This window comes from Chlorocebus sabaeus, chromosome 27, assembly GCF_047675955.1.
Source record: "Chlorocebus sabaeus isolate Y175 chromosome 27, mChlSab1.0.hap1, whole genome shotgun sequence".
Taxonomy (NCBI): Eukaryota; Metazoa; Chordata; class Mammalia; order Primates; family Cercopithecidae; genus Chlorocebus; species Chlorocebus sabaeus.
The window spans coordinates 27,676,105-27,691,189 of record NC_132930.1 but is presented as its reverse complement, the minus strand read 5'-3'; the positions used below and the strand labels follow the sequence as shown (position 1 = coordinate 27,691,189).

The window sequence follows — 15,085 nt, the reverse complement described above, 5'->3', positions numbered from 1 at the left end:
ATGGCTGAGAGAAAAATAATGGGAATTTCTCTAATGTAGTAAATGTATGTGTTCCTTTTGGTTAACCAAAATAGACTATATATCAGACCTGTCAAAATTAAGTTTTCTTGATTCAGTGCTCTTCCATCGACTTGTATACAAATTATAAAGGCATACTGTGGAGCACTATGATGCAATCTTCATGCTTCTCTGGACTGCTTCTGTGTCTCCCTCAAATGAATAATACCACCAAGTTACAAAGCTATAAGCCAATATACAGTCTGAATCCCCAAGCAACCTGCTCTATGTTAGGATAGTACTTTAAACCTATCACTTCTTTGGTCAATAGATTCTCTCATCATGAGATGTTCCCAAACAGTAACAATGGCAATAGTTGGATGGGATCTGAACCAAATCAAATACCATCCTTTTGAACTCTTTTCAGTTTCTCATTTTCTTCTTTCTATAATCATTTGAGCAAAGGAATCACTTGCTTAAATATCAGTGTTCATTGATCTGAAGCCATTCAGGATGATCAACCATGTTCAAATACAATTGTAATGATATGGTCACTTTACCTACACTATTTATTCCATGTTGTCTCAAAGCAGATACATTTTGAAAATGCACAATTTCTTTTTTTCTTTTGTCTTAGTTTTTATTTTTTATTTTTATTTTTTGTTTCTTGGTAAGCATAATCACAGTTGCATAATGATGCTGGGAGTGCAAATTTTAACCTGATTGATTAAAATTATCTACATTCTTTTAAGGATAGTAGTTCACTACTAGACTTTGACTACTAAGATAAGTGGTAAATAATGGCTTATAATAATGGTAATGTACAGGTGCAAAGTAAGCTAGAAAAAATAATTGCAGGGGCCTTTGAAAACAGTATGCTGAGAATAGATAGGGCTCAAGGACAGTATCTCCAACTGAACTTTTAATGAACTCCCGTAGGCGCCAAGAAGGCGGGTAGATAAGAAAGAATATAGAAACAAGGTACTGAGTAGAAGGTTACATGTGGGAAAAGAAAGTTTGTTTTGCATTGCATTCTTTCTGCTGACCTGAGGTTTATGGAGTATAAATAAAGTGAGGCGGAGGCTCTGAGTGCGGCCGCCATGTTCTCTGTGTGTCTTTGTCTTTGTGTGTGTTCTTTCATTCTCCACCACCCCCGGTGCGGCCCCCAACAAGTGGCGCAGCGAGCAGGGTTCAGCATGGGTGAGTAGGGGAGAACAAGAAGGGGAACCCCCTAGGAGCAGGTAAGGCTCAGATATTGTTAAGGGGAACCTTCTTAAGCTTTCATTATGGGAATTCCATCTCTCTGGCCTCAGAATATTTATGGCTGTTTCAAGGACTGTTGCTGTCTATGGGAGTAGAAGTGAAAGAAAAAGACTTTGAAGCGATTGTTTGCCCATGTTGAATAACATTGTTACTGGTTTCAGTATCAGACTAAAGTGCAGCTGAATCGGAAAAAATGGTTACAGGTAGTAAAAGCTTTGCTTAGAGCTCTCCAGTTAGGGGATATTATGCCTCTAAAATTGTGGACCTTGTGTCACTCTATCACTCAGACATTAGAGTTACTTGAGACTGATTCGGAGTGTGGTAATGTAGCCACAGGAGGAAAGGTATCTGAGGATTTGGAAAAATAAAATAAAATAAAATAAATCTGAAATGGAGCCCATTTGTGCCAGGGTAGCAAAAGGGGGAGAAGAGAAAAAGCCAGCTCTTCCTTCTTCTAAGGGAAATTCTGACATGCAGTGTATTATGGAAATGCTTCAACAAATATTACAGATACATTCTTCTAATTCACCTTTGTGAGCTTTCCCTGTTTCTTTTCCTTCTGCCCTGTTAAAAGAGAATTTTCCAGTGCCTCCAACCCCCGGGCTTCCTTATCTTTACCTTTGTTTGGCAAAGTTTTCTCAGTGCCCCCAACAGGCTGAGACGGCTGAGGGGGCTGAGAGACTGAGGCGCTGAGGGGCGGGCAGCCTGGCGGGTCCCTGCCGCAGGGTCGACCGCACGTCACGTGGCCGAATCCCCCGGGCTGCTTTCTCTCCAGCTGCTCAGCCACTTGTTTTCTTACCGTGAACCTCGGGCTCCTGCTCGGCGTCCTTTCTTGCTCTGTCTCTGTTTTTGCTGCATTCTATCGGCAAGTCTTTAATTTAGGATATTTCACTGATATAACTGAGGATGAACTGTGTTTTGCAGCATTTTATTTTATTACGCGCTTTCTCCTAGATTTTGGTATCCTTTTTATGCTGACTTGATTAAACATTTTGGAAACTTTCCTGGAACTGATAAAATAGCTTTGATATGATCTTTTTCTTGAGGTCATAAAATAATTTACTTTGAAATGTTTCAGCCTAACAACTTTTGGGCTTTTGTTGTTTTGTGCAGAGGTGGGAAGGCTCCTTTGCATTTTTGGTATAACTTCTGTGTTAATGATTTTGTTGTTTGCTTCGCACAAAATCACTTAGTGATCCGTGTTTTCCAGCTTAGAGTTAACATGTATCATTTTGTGAATTAAAAAAAAAAAAGTCTCGTAAAAAAAAAAAAAAAAAAAAAATTTTAAGGAGCTGGATCTGTTCCCAATTATTTGTGCTTCTTTTGCTCCTAATGCTTAGTTTTCAAATGGTGGCAATAATGTCCAATTTAATGCCTTACAAATTAAATTTTTAAAAAGAAATGAAAGCTGCCATTTCTAACTATGAACCCCTATCCTTGGTCTTCTTGATATTTTTTCATCAGAAAATTTGATAATTTCTATAGACTGGAAGACTTTGGGGAAGGTTTTTCTTGATCGTTCTCAGTGGTTACAATTGCACAGCTGGTAAATGAACAAGGCACATGTACAGGCTAGAAAAAATGTTATGTGTGATCCCCCAGGAGCCACTGAGGAACAACTCACAGGCACGGGCCAATATGCTACTCTTAGTGCTCAGGCTGGTCTAGAAGATGTTGCCCTTACTTAAATCAAGACTTTGTTTTTAAGGGCCTAAAATAAGGTAGAGATAACAGGAAAATCTTCCCTTTCCTCTGTGAAGATTTTACAGGGCACAAATGAACAATATTCAGATTTCGTAGCCCGTCTTCAGGATGCTGTCTTGAAAATTGTGGGTGCTGACCTTGCTTCAAAAATTTTGTTACAAACGTTGTCTTTTAAAAATGCTTATGCTGACTGTCAAAAACTTGTTAAAATCATTAAAGGCCAATGGGGCCAATTTAGATAAATATATTAAAACTTGTGTTAGTGTTGGAGGGGCTATTTATAATGCTCAATTATTTGCTGGAGCTTTGTCTAAAGCCTTAAAAGGAAATAACAAACAAGGTGTTTGCTTTCAGTGTGGTAAACCTGGACATTTCAAAAAAGAATGTCATAAAAATTGAACACTTTTATCCCTCAAGGCAGAAAGGTGCCTTCAGAGGTGTACAAATGTTGTGGTAAAGGTCGACATTGGACAAATAAATGTCATTTCAAAACTGATAAAAGTGGAAATTTACTGTCTCCTCTCCTGGGAAATGGGAGCCGGGGCCCACAGGCTTGGGGCCCCAACAATTTATGTCACCAGGTCTGAAAGTGTAGTTGGTTTATCAGTCTTTACAAATGAGAAATATAAGAAAGGAAAAGAATGCACAAACTAACTAGGTTTTTTGTAATAAATCACTAAACTAGTCCAAGGACCAAAAAATACAAGATCAGCATGACTCTGAAGGATGTGAGATTATGGTTCTGCACTTGTTACATTAAATAGCTAAAATTAATAGATGTAATATTAACAATAATAACAGTAATAATAGCCATAGTATACTGAGTACTTACTGTGTGTCTACTACTGTGAAAAAATCTTCACTTGCATTTAGTTCTTCCAACATCCCTTTAAGACTGACAAATTTTATAATTATTACCATTTTGTAGACAGGAAAACAGAGTTAAGACAGTTTTATAAATGTATCCAAGGTCATATAGCTATTATATTTTGAAAATATGACTTTCTGTCCCCAGAGCTTACATGCTTAACCCTTTCCTCTAGACTGCTCTATAAAGTACAAAAATGGTAGTCACCCTCCTTGGAATAATCAGAGGAAAGAAAAATCAATAACTAAGTAAAAGTTGTATCTCAGCACCAGATCCAATCCCAATTTCAAGTATCCATTTAGCCTTGGATAGCATCATTGTGTTTTGAAAACCAAAATCCGTTGAGTATTTTGTGGTCCACCATCTTTTACAAAGCAGATACTCTATTGAATAGTAAACTACGAACTGAATTTCTGTACCTGTAATCACCTTATTTGTTTACAAATATTTGTTATTGACTAAATCTGCATACAATACCCAGTGAGCAATGGCCTACAACATCAAGGAATAAATTCAAGTCCTCTTTAAGGATCCCACACCTTACCCCAGTTTCTCAGCTTTATGTGGCAACTAAGCAGAGCGCCGCTGCTGACTTAGTTATTACTCAGCCTTATACTTTGTCTCCTAATAGAGGAGTATATAAATTAGCTATTAGCGAGTGTGGCCCTTTGCCAAAAGGACATAATGTTACTAATAAAAGTCTTATTATGTTTTAAGTCTCACAATTTATATGCCTAGAGGCAGGGGAATGTATTCTCAATAGGGAGGGTTTGGTAGCACAGAAAAAACTGTTTTTTGGGAAACTTTAGTTTCTAATCAAAAGCCCTTATGTTCATTGCACATTAATGAAATAGTTTTTAAAGGGTTAATTGACACGGTGGTAAATATGTCTATTATTTGTTTAAATTAGAGGCCTATACAATAGGAAAAAAGACAATTTGCAGTTATACTCACTGGCTTGGGTGCTGCTTCTGTGGTTTATCAAGACGTAGAACCTTTAACTTGTGTCGGTCCTAAAGGTTAACAAGGTCAAGTGTTTTTTTTTTATTTTTATATTGTTCCTATCAATATTAATTTTTGGGAACAAGATCTTTCACAACAATTTGCTGCTTTTTTAAACATTCCTCATATTTCCTCAGCTGCCAAAGATATGATGTTCAAAATGGGCTACAATCCTTTAAACTCATAGCCACCACTCCTATTTATGTGAAACAGTGACCATTATTTAAAGAAATACTTAGGACTCTAAAAGAGTAAGTCAAAAAACAAATGGCCGAGAGGAATATAAAGCCACGTATTTATGCATGGAATTCCCGTCTTTGTCTTGTCTTAAAACTATAAATGTTTACATTAAACCTAGGGAAAGTTTACAGCCTGGTCTTCCTAATCCTGCCCTTATCCCACAAAGTTAAAAATTAATGGTCATAGATCTCAAAAATTGTTTTTTCTTTATTCAGTTACAACATCTTTTTTCTATTCTAGAAGGAGACAGTCACTTGGACAGCTCACGTCATTTAACTCCTTTGGCTTTACAGAAACTCCAGCTTGTGGAAGAGCAACTTCAAAAGGCTCATTTACATTATATCCTTCCCGATGTTCCCCTTTCCCTTTGTTTATTTCATACTTTACATTCTCCTACAGGAATGATTCATCAGACCAATCAGCCGCTAAAATGGATCTTTTTGTCCAATAAAACATCTAAACACTTGGCTACTTATATCGATCGTTTAGCTGAACTGATCATCAAAGGACGGCATCACTGTCGACAACTTTGGGGAGGAGATCCTTCCTTAATTATCTCTCAATTCACTCATAGTCAGATCATTTATCTTCTTGCAACTTCTGATTCTTGGCAAGAAGCTTCATCAATCTTGAGTTACAGTTTATCCTTATCCCTCGGTGCAACAGGGAGAATTGTTTACTATTCTCATGGTCTTACTTAATTTCCCTACTACTGGTTGTAATATTGTTAGTGATTCTCAATATGCTGTTTATGTTACTTCTTATATTTCTCAGGCCACTTTACCTCTTTGTGCTACTTCTTCTCTTCAAAAACTCTTTTCCTTGTTATTTTCTACTTTGAGCCAATGTCGAGCTCCTTTATTCATCACTCATCTTCGTTCTCATTCTCAACTGCCTGGACCATTAGTTCATGGAAATACTCAGATTGATTCACTTCTAATTGGCCACTTGCAGGCTGCAGAACAAGAACATGCTCTACATCACACTAATAGTTCTGGCCTTCAATGACGGTTTCATTTAACTCATAAATAAGCTTGTTCTCTTATTTGAGCTTGTCCTTTCTGTGCTCCTTTGAGCATTCCATCCTTCCATCCTGGAGTTAACCTGAGAGGTACTCAAGTTAATCAAATTTGACAAATGGATGTTATACATATTCCTTCTTTTGGACGATTAAAGTATGTTCATCATACCATTAATACTTTTTCTCATTTTCAATGGGCCACTCCGTTGCCATCTGAGAAAGCTGATTCTGTTATTACACATCTCTTAGCTTGTTTTGCCATTATGGGCATTCCTTTTATACTTAAAACTGATAATGCCCCTGCCTATGTCTCTCATAAATTACAAGTTTTCTTACAGCAATACAATATTCGACATATCACCGGGATCCCGGGCAACAGTCAAGGTCAAGCCATCATTGAGCGCGCAAATTTAACTTTAAAAACTCAACTATTAAAACAAAAAGGGGGAAATGAGCCCCCCAAAAAACCACATTTTTTTGAAGGTTAGCCTTTCTACCTTAATTTTTTTGATTTTGAAGGTTCTTTTTACTTGAATTATTTTTTGAATCAATGGAGACAATTGCAAGACTCCGCTGTCATAACCCATCTTTCTTCACCTCTCTCGGTGATAGTCCCCGCTGACAATTTAAAGATTTGGTATCCTAATGAAGAAGGTAAGTATGTTCAAGGGCAAGTTCTAAAACAGGAACGGGGCTATGCTCTTGTCCTTACAGGGAGCGGACCTGAGTGGTTTCCTACAAGATGATTGAAACCCTGTTGAAAAGAAAACTGGATTCAGCATGCATTTCTTCCTTTGTTGGATGTGCCTCAGCGGGGGACTTATTTCCCTTAGTGAGACTTTGTATGAATATTGCACTTATATTCCCTTTCCACCCTTGTATCTGGGAGTCGCCTGGGGAGAGGCGGAAATTAAGGTTTTCACCAATGACACTACTTGAATGCCGTCCCCCTATATAGACAAGGACAATATAGAACGGGAAACGGGAATTATAAACAACACATACCAATTTGGAGTGGAAGAACTTCCAATATGCATGGGAAATAGTTCTCATTGTCTCCGAAAATCGTATGAAGCCTGGGTTGTTTGCTATAATCATAGTTATGTGGCTGCTAATACTGTTATTATAATCATACTGTATATAATAATGAAACTATTCCTAGTTCTTTACCTTTTTGTCCTATTCCAGAGGTTTCTCCTAATATTGAGGTGCTGGAGTGGCAACTATGTCGGGGAAATAAAACCCGGATTTTATTAGAATACAATGGGATGCAAATAACTGATTGAAGTGTGCACGGTGATTTTCAAATAAAATTTAGTCACATACCTTTGAAATGGCACCGGGTAAATAAAAGTATTGCTGCTAACAATAATGAAACCTTGGTATGGTGTGAAGGAGGCCTAAGTACAGAGTCATCTTTGGAAGTTGTTAGCTGCAGGCGATGCCATTAGCACTTTTGTGGGGAATATGTCTCTTAATCTTTCTAACCCAACTAATTCCTTTCATATTCAGTTATATCGGAATACCTCTCGATATATTATTGCTTGTGTCCGTAAGCCCTACCTATTATTAGCAGGGAATTTGATATGGGATAATAATACGGGAATTGTTAATTGTACAATACGTGTACATTTTTGTCTTGCCTCAATCATTCTTGGTGGCACAACTTTGCTGGGGATATTTATATCCTCAGGGCTCGTAAGGAAATTTGGCTACCTGTTAATCTTACGCGACCGTGGGGGGCATCACCTCTTGAAACTTATATTTGGACTTCTCTTCAGCGAACCCTCCGTGCCCTTGGACTTATAATTGCCTCGGTGATGAGTCTTGTTGCTATTGCCTCCACTGCGGCTGTAGCAGGGCTCGCTCTTCATCAAAGCATACAAAATGCTGAATTTGTGCAGCAATGGCATGAACAATCTCACCGGTTATGGCTTCAACAACGAAACATTGATTCTCAACTTGCTGAAAGATTGGACAACATGGAGCAAGCGTTGACATGGCTTGGAGATCAGCTCACTGTACTCAGTACTCGGGTAACATTACAATGTGATTGGAATTCCACTCAATTTTGTGTAATGCCTGTGCCTTTTAACATCTCTCAAAATTGGACTGTAATCTGAAAATTATTAATTGGCCATAAAAATATTAGTTTGGACATTCAAGAGCTCACTCAGAACATTTCCGAAGCATTTCGACAACAATTGCATGTGCTGTCTGGAACTGTAACCTTGCAGGAGCTGGGGCAGTGCCTTGCTGCCTTTAACCCATGGACTCAGATAAAAACATGGATTTCTACAATCTCTGGAAGTATATTGCTTTGGGCACTTGGTTTGGGTCTACTTCTTTTGGTGATTCGATGCTCCCTCCTTCGCCACCAAAAACAAAAGAAAACACAGGAACAAATATGGGCTACCTTTTTAGGATTGAGGCAAAACAAAATTAAAAGGGGGGAAATGCAGGGGCCTTTGAAAACAGTATGCTGAGAATAGATAGGGCTCAAGGACAGTATCTCCAACTGAACTTTTAATGAACTCCCGTAGGCGCCAAGAAGGCGGGTAGATAAGAAAGAATATAGAAACAAGGTACTGAGTAGAAGGTTACATGTGGGAAAAGAAAGTTTGTTTTGCATTGCATTCTTTCTGCTGACCTGAGGTTTATGGAGTATAAATAAAGTGAGGCGGAGGCTCTGAGTGCGGCCGCCATGTTCTCTGTGTGTCTTTGTCTTTGTGTGTGTTCTTTCATTCTCCACCACCCCCGGTGCGGCCCCCAACAAATAATAATGCTTTTCCTACTAAGGACAGAATGAGGTTAAAGAACTGACCCATGATATAATTGTGAAAATTACTGAGTAATATATAAATCTTTAGGTTAATAAATAAACCATTTTTTAAAAAAATAGAATACAGCAGCCATTTACAACCAGGAAGAAGTAAAGCAAAAACTACTTCAAGTTCAGTATACCTAATGTATTAGGCTAAAATTATAGAATTTTTTTTTTGGCCTGAAAGAATTAAAAATGAGTATACATTAAAATATGCATCATATAAACAATGCCAAGATGGGTTTAAAAGAAACTTCTGGTAGTGTGGATACTCCCATAAAAAAATGAAGTAAACTTTCCTAATATTTATCCTTTTAAAATCAAGCTTATTTTCTTAGCTCTGTTTTCTTCATAAAAAACAAACTCTTCTAAGCTCAGACGAAAACAAAATCAATTTTTAGAGTTTCATAACTTGTGAACAGCAATGAAAAATTGGTTTGCATGTCTGGTAATGGAAACCTTGCTAAAAGTCAGATTTCCGTTTTAAGCTTTGGGGATTTCTGAACAAGGTATCATGGTTACAAATATAAGCAACCAGTAATAATACTATTTATCAGTATTCAAATTTAGTAATCTTTAATTTGATGCTACAATTCATTATGTTCACTGAGTTATTTTTAATAGCAGACAATATGGTATAGTCGAAAAAAACACTGAACTTAGAATTAAGAGTTTCTTGTTTCAACTTAATTTCCTGAATCTGGCTGACCCATTAAACAAATTTGTCTTGCCAGTGAACAAACTCCTTTCAGCCTTTCTTTTTAAATCTTTTTTAAAAAGCCAATTTTCTTGAGCTCTAAGACTATGTGTGGCTAACAAAATATTTCTTATTGGCTTTTCATCTTTAAAAACCTTGAAGAATTTTTTTGCCATTCTTTAAGATCTTGGAGACATATAGGCTTTTAAAACTCTAATGGCAAAACTTTTATGGATATATGATAATTAACTATTGATTTTGTTTCAATAAAATCTGAAATAAAATCTGAACTGGTTTTGATAAGATTCTCCTTCAAAGACTGATGAAAATATTGTAAAAAGGCCAACCTAAATAGGGTGATAAGAAATCCATTCATACCCTCTCACAGACTTTCAATTCTAGACATTCTAGCTTCTAGGTGGCATGTCTGATGTGATGCATATTAGCGTAATCAATAGGGAAATTGATCCAGTAAAAAGATGAGAAGGAAGAACTGACAAAGGCATTTCCTTCTTGAAGCACATATTTTAAAAACATAATTTCTGGTTGTTATGTAACAGTAGAAATTTCTTGACCTGCCCAGACTTTCAGGATGAAAAATCGCCCTCACAATCTGTAAACTCTTAAAAATTAGGCCACAGAATAAGCTAATACAGAAAACTGTCATTATTGTAGATTCTATTAAATTGCAGAGATCTTGGTGATAGTGTGTCTGTAGATTTCAATATGTTTCAAAAATCATACACTAAAGTCCTGGCAATGCCTTGTTAACAACTGTGTGAATTCAATACATTAGCATTATAATGTGTGCATTATATGTGTTTTATGCATATAAAGAAGTTACATGAACATTCACTCACTCATTGCAAATATTTATTGAATATTTCCTGTTTGTAATGATACACTAATAAGTGCCCTTATTTAAATTCATATTAACTTTGCAATAGCAAGGATTGGATGTATTTCTTCCATTTGGCTGCCTGAGTTCAAATTCCATTTTTATCACTTACCTGTTACATGAACTTGGACAAATAATCCAACCTTTCTGTGATGCATGTTTTTCTCATTAAAGATGGGGATGCAAAGAACAGGAAAAGTCATGGAAGTTTTGTGATGATTAAGCTAAATAATGTATTAAGTGTTTACTGTAGCAAGTTATAAATGCTATACATGGTAACTGCTATTATTTTCTTCATTTTAAATACCCCAGACTGAGACTGTAGAAAGAAAACACCTTGTCTGTCAGTATATAGTTAATAAGTAGAAGAGCAGGGATTTAGACTCTATTTCTTTAAACTGAAAGACTTATTTTTCCTTATCTTTATAAAAGCTATTAATTTTACCTACATAATGCCAGGACAGACTGGATTAAAAACTGTAGTACATATACACTATGGAATACTATACAACTATAAAAAGGAATGAGATCATGTCCTTTGCAGGGACATGGTTGAAGCTGGAAACCATTATTCTCTGTAAACTAAAGCAGAAACAGAAAAGCAAACACCACATATTCTTACTTATAAGTGGGAGCTGAAAGATGAGAACACATGGGCACATTAAGGGGAACAGCACACATTGGGGCCTGTGAGGTTCAGGCAAGGAGAGCATCAGGAAGAATAGCTAATGGATGCTGGGCTTAATACGTGGGTGATGGGATGATCTGTGCAGCAAACCACCATGGTACATGTTTCCTATGTAACAAACCAGCAAATCCTGCACATGTACCCCAGGTTTAAAATAAAAGTTGAGGGAAAAAGAAACTGAAAAATCAAATCAACTAAATAATAATAATAAATAAGACTTAAATGTAAACAACAGCAACCCTCTTCTTTTTCCTCCTCTTTCTTAATTCCAGTAACACCTTAATATTTCTATGTATTGGTTTATTAATTTTAAATATTCTTCATTGTCTTCTCTAATGAAGACTTAACACCCAAATGTCTTCACCATCTACTTTGCATTATTTCATTCACCCAATAAAGTTATTTCAAAATAGTTCAGAAAGCAAAATTCAATGTTTGCCTTATAGATGCTAAGTAATTATTATTTGCTCTTGAGCCAAGTCAAGCACTAGGTTCCAATTACCTCTCTTGTGCAATATTTTGTTTTCTTTTAGATTTAAATGATTTTTTTAAAATTAATTTTTGCATAACTTTTTATGTCCCTATTATTAATTTTTCTTAAATTTTTCAAAAATTATCAAATGACTTTTGAGTCCTCTTTCTTAGAGGGTCAAACACAGATCCTCTACTTATTTATTCCCACTGGAGGTATTGCTCCATTTTCCTACTCGAGTTTCAACAGTTTGTGTGTCAGGCCAGGTATGCTGCTCTCAGGCTGGGATTTCCCTTTTCCTTTCTCCCTTCTTCATGACAAACCCACTCTTTCCGGATTCTTGGTCGTCTTTCTTGATTATCTTCTTGTTTTGATGGAACACATTTTGCGATGCTAGAATAGTTGCCTAAGAAAAGGTGCCTGAGCAGTAAGTATAGTTGACTCTTGAACAACACACGTTTGAACTCTGTGGATTCACTAATAAGTGGATTTTTTTTCTGCCTTTACCACCCCTGAGGCAGCAAGACCAACTCCTTCTGTTTGTCCTCCTTTTCCTCAGCTTACTCATGTGAAGACGATGAGAATGAAGATGTTCATGATGATCCACCTCAACTTAATGAATAATAAATAGATTTTCTCTTCTTTATGATTTTCTTATTAACATTTTCTTTTCTCTAGCTTACTTTATTGTACGAACACAGTATATAGTGCATATACCATACAACATATGTGTTAATTGATTGTTTATGTTACCAGTAAGGCCAACAGTAGGCTATTTGTAGTGAAGTTTTGGGGAGTGAAAAGTTAAATGCAGATTTTTGGCTGCACAGAGTTTAGCAGCTTTAACCCCTGTGTTGTTCAAAGGTCCACTGTGGTTTGAAAGCTAACGTGTCTGAAAATGTATTTATTCTACTCTCATATTTGATAGATAGTTTGACTAGATGTAAAATCCTATGTTGGCAGCCTGACCAACATGATAAAACCCTATCTCTACCAAAAATGAAAAAAATTAGCCTGATGTGGTGGCAGGTGCCTGTAATCCCAGCTACTCAGGAGGCTGAGGCAGGAGAATCACTTGAACCCGGAGGTGGAGGTTGCAGTGAGCTGAGATCACGCCACTGTATTCCAGCCTGGATGACAAGAGCAAAACTCCATCTCAAAAAATAAATAAATCAATCAATAAATAAATAAATCAATCAATAAATAAATAAATAAAAATAAAATCCTATGTTGGAATTTTTTTCAGAATTTAAAAGGAATTACTCTATTCTTATGTAGTTTTTAGCTTTGGTTAAGATGTCAATTTCCATTCTACTTCTCCTTCCTTTATGTGTGACATGTTGTTGTCTCCATGGGAATATTTTGATTTTAATTTATTCTAGTTTCAGGCATTTTATGATGATAGGCCTTAGTGTGGATCCTCTTTCCTTTCTTTTAAATTGTTCTGAACACCAATGGGTCTTCAATTCTGAGAAATTCCCACGCAGTATTTCTCTGATAATTCCCCCTTTAAAATTTTTTTCTCTTCTTTTTTTCTTGAATTTATGTTAGCCAGATGATGGACCTCCAGACTGTCATTTATTATTTAAGAAATATGTGTTTTTTCTACTTTAAAAATATTGGCCTTTTGATTCTACTTTCTTTGATATTTCTGTTGAATTTTTAATTGATGCTGTCTTTTCAAGAGATATATATTGTTCTCTAATTATTCCCTCTGTATATTACCTTGCTCTTATTTTAGGAATGCTGTATCTTCTCTTCTCTTTCCATTGTTAAAAATTCAATGTGATTTGTCTGTTTTGTGTTGAGATTTTTCCTGCTTTCTATCCCTGTCTATGGCAACTCCCTCTATTATTTGTTTCATTCTCCTTCCATGGTGATGTTTCCCATACATGCCTGTTGATTCCTAAGTACCCACTCTAATTTCAAGTGAAAGCACTAATGAGATGATTAGAAGCTCTAGGTGAGCAAGGCTTTATGGTTACGTGCCTGAGACATAAATTAAACACTTTTTGACCCAGTGAACTCAAATGTTCTTATCTGCATATCTTTTTGTGCACTTTCTAGGGCCATTACGTGCTTAGTTATCATCCTTTTATTTCCAGAGAAGAATCTTCCAATCCCCTATCCATAAATGACAATGCAGTGGAAAGAATAAAGAATAAACCACCATGACAAAATTCTGGGAGCTAAGAAGGAGGATGAGGGTCTTATTGTTTAATGTGCAGAGTTCTGTTAATATCTCTGTTATCATTATTGTGCTGCTTATCGGCAAGAGCTGGAGAATCTTGACTTTAATTTCTCTACATAGCAAACTTTCTTGCACTATGAGTGAGAGGGATAGCCACACAGATATAGAGGATAAAGAAAGAGTTTCATGAATCTAACTGCTCCTTCTTCAAACTTTCAACCAATTCCAAGCCTTATAGGAACTTCTAAGGTAGCTGATGCCTCAAATGCCTGCGGAGCTAAGATTCTACAACCTGGGCTTGCCTTGCTTCTCATTTGACACTTCCTTAAGTATAGGTAATTACTATGTTCACTAATTATTAGATAATTTTTTTCATATCTTAACATTTTTGAACATGGGGAACCATATTACAGTTATTGTCAACATGGTAGCTTGTATTTTCCAAAGATGACTGTAAAAGTATACTCTCTCACACATGTATTGTTTTTATTATGTCCTTGCCATGTTTTATTACGAGCTTGTTTATGACCTATGTTTATTATGACGTATGTTTTTATTATGACCTTGCCATCGAGACATGAAATATACATCTTCTCCCACTGAAACTGGTTGAGCCCTTGTGACTGCCTCAACTGGCAGTGTAAGGTGCAAGTGAGGCTATGTGACTTGAAATAGATTATAAAGAGAGATACAGTTTCTGCTTAGCTGTCTCACTTGGGATCTTCGATCTTGCAACTCAGCTACCATGCTATAAAGAGGCCAAGGCTACATGTAGAGGCCACATGTATGTGTCTTGACCAATAAGCCCAGCTGAAGTTCCAGATAGCAGCTAGCATTAATTGCTATCCATGAGAGTGAAGACTTTGAGATGACCCTAGCCCCAGCCTGCATCTAACGACAACTTCATGAGAAACCCTGAGCCAGCCAACCCAGTCAGCTCCCAGAACTGTGAATTATAGTGATGAAAACATTGTTGATTTAAGCTACAAAGTTTGGTGTGGCTTATTATGCAGCAATAGATAACTGAACATTTATCATTATAAATTTAACAGTTATAATTGGCAGTGATTTTTCTTCCTTAATGAAACAAACTAATGGTGCATCTTATATTAAATGACATCACAGATTCAGAAATGTATTAGTGTTCTATTTTCTGTCTTACTAACTTCTCTTCTGCTTTCTACGTTCCAAAATGTTGTTGTCCTCTCTGGTTTACCAAT

The 15,085-nt window shown here is 36.5% G+C and overlaps 1 long non-coding RNA gene across 1 annotated transcript; it reads left to right on the top strand.

Moving 5' to 3' along the window:
• The first annotated feature begins 857 nt into the window (after positions 1-857).
• On the top strand, positions 858-8,207 carry LOC140710561 (uncharacterized). The gene is made up of 2 exons (XR_012091630.1): positions 858-1,197; positions 6,810-8,207. It is a non-coding gene; the product is annotated as an uncharacterized lncRNA (long non-coding RNA).
• Positions 8,208-15,085: the final 6,878 nt, after the last annotated feature.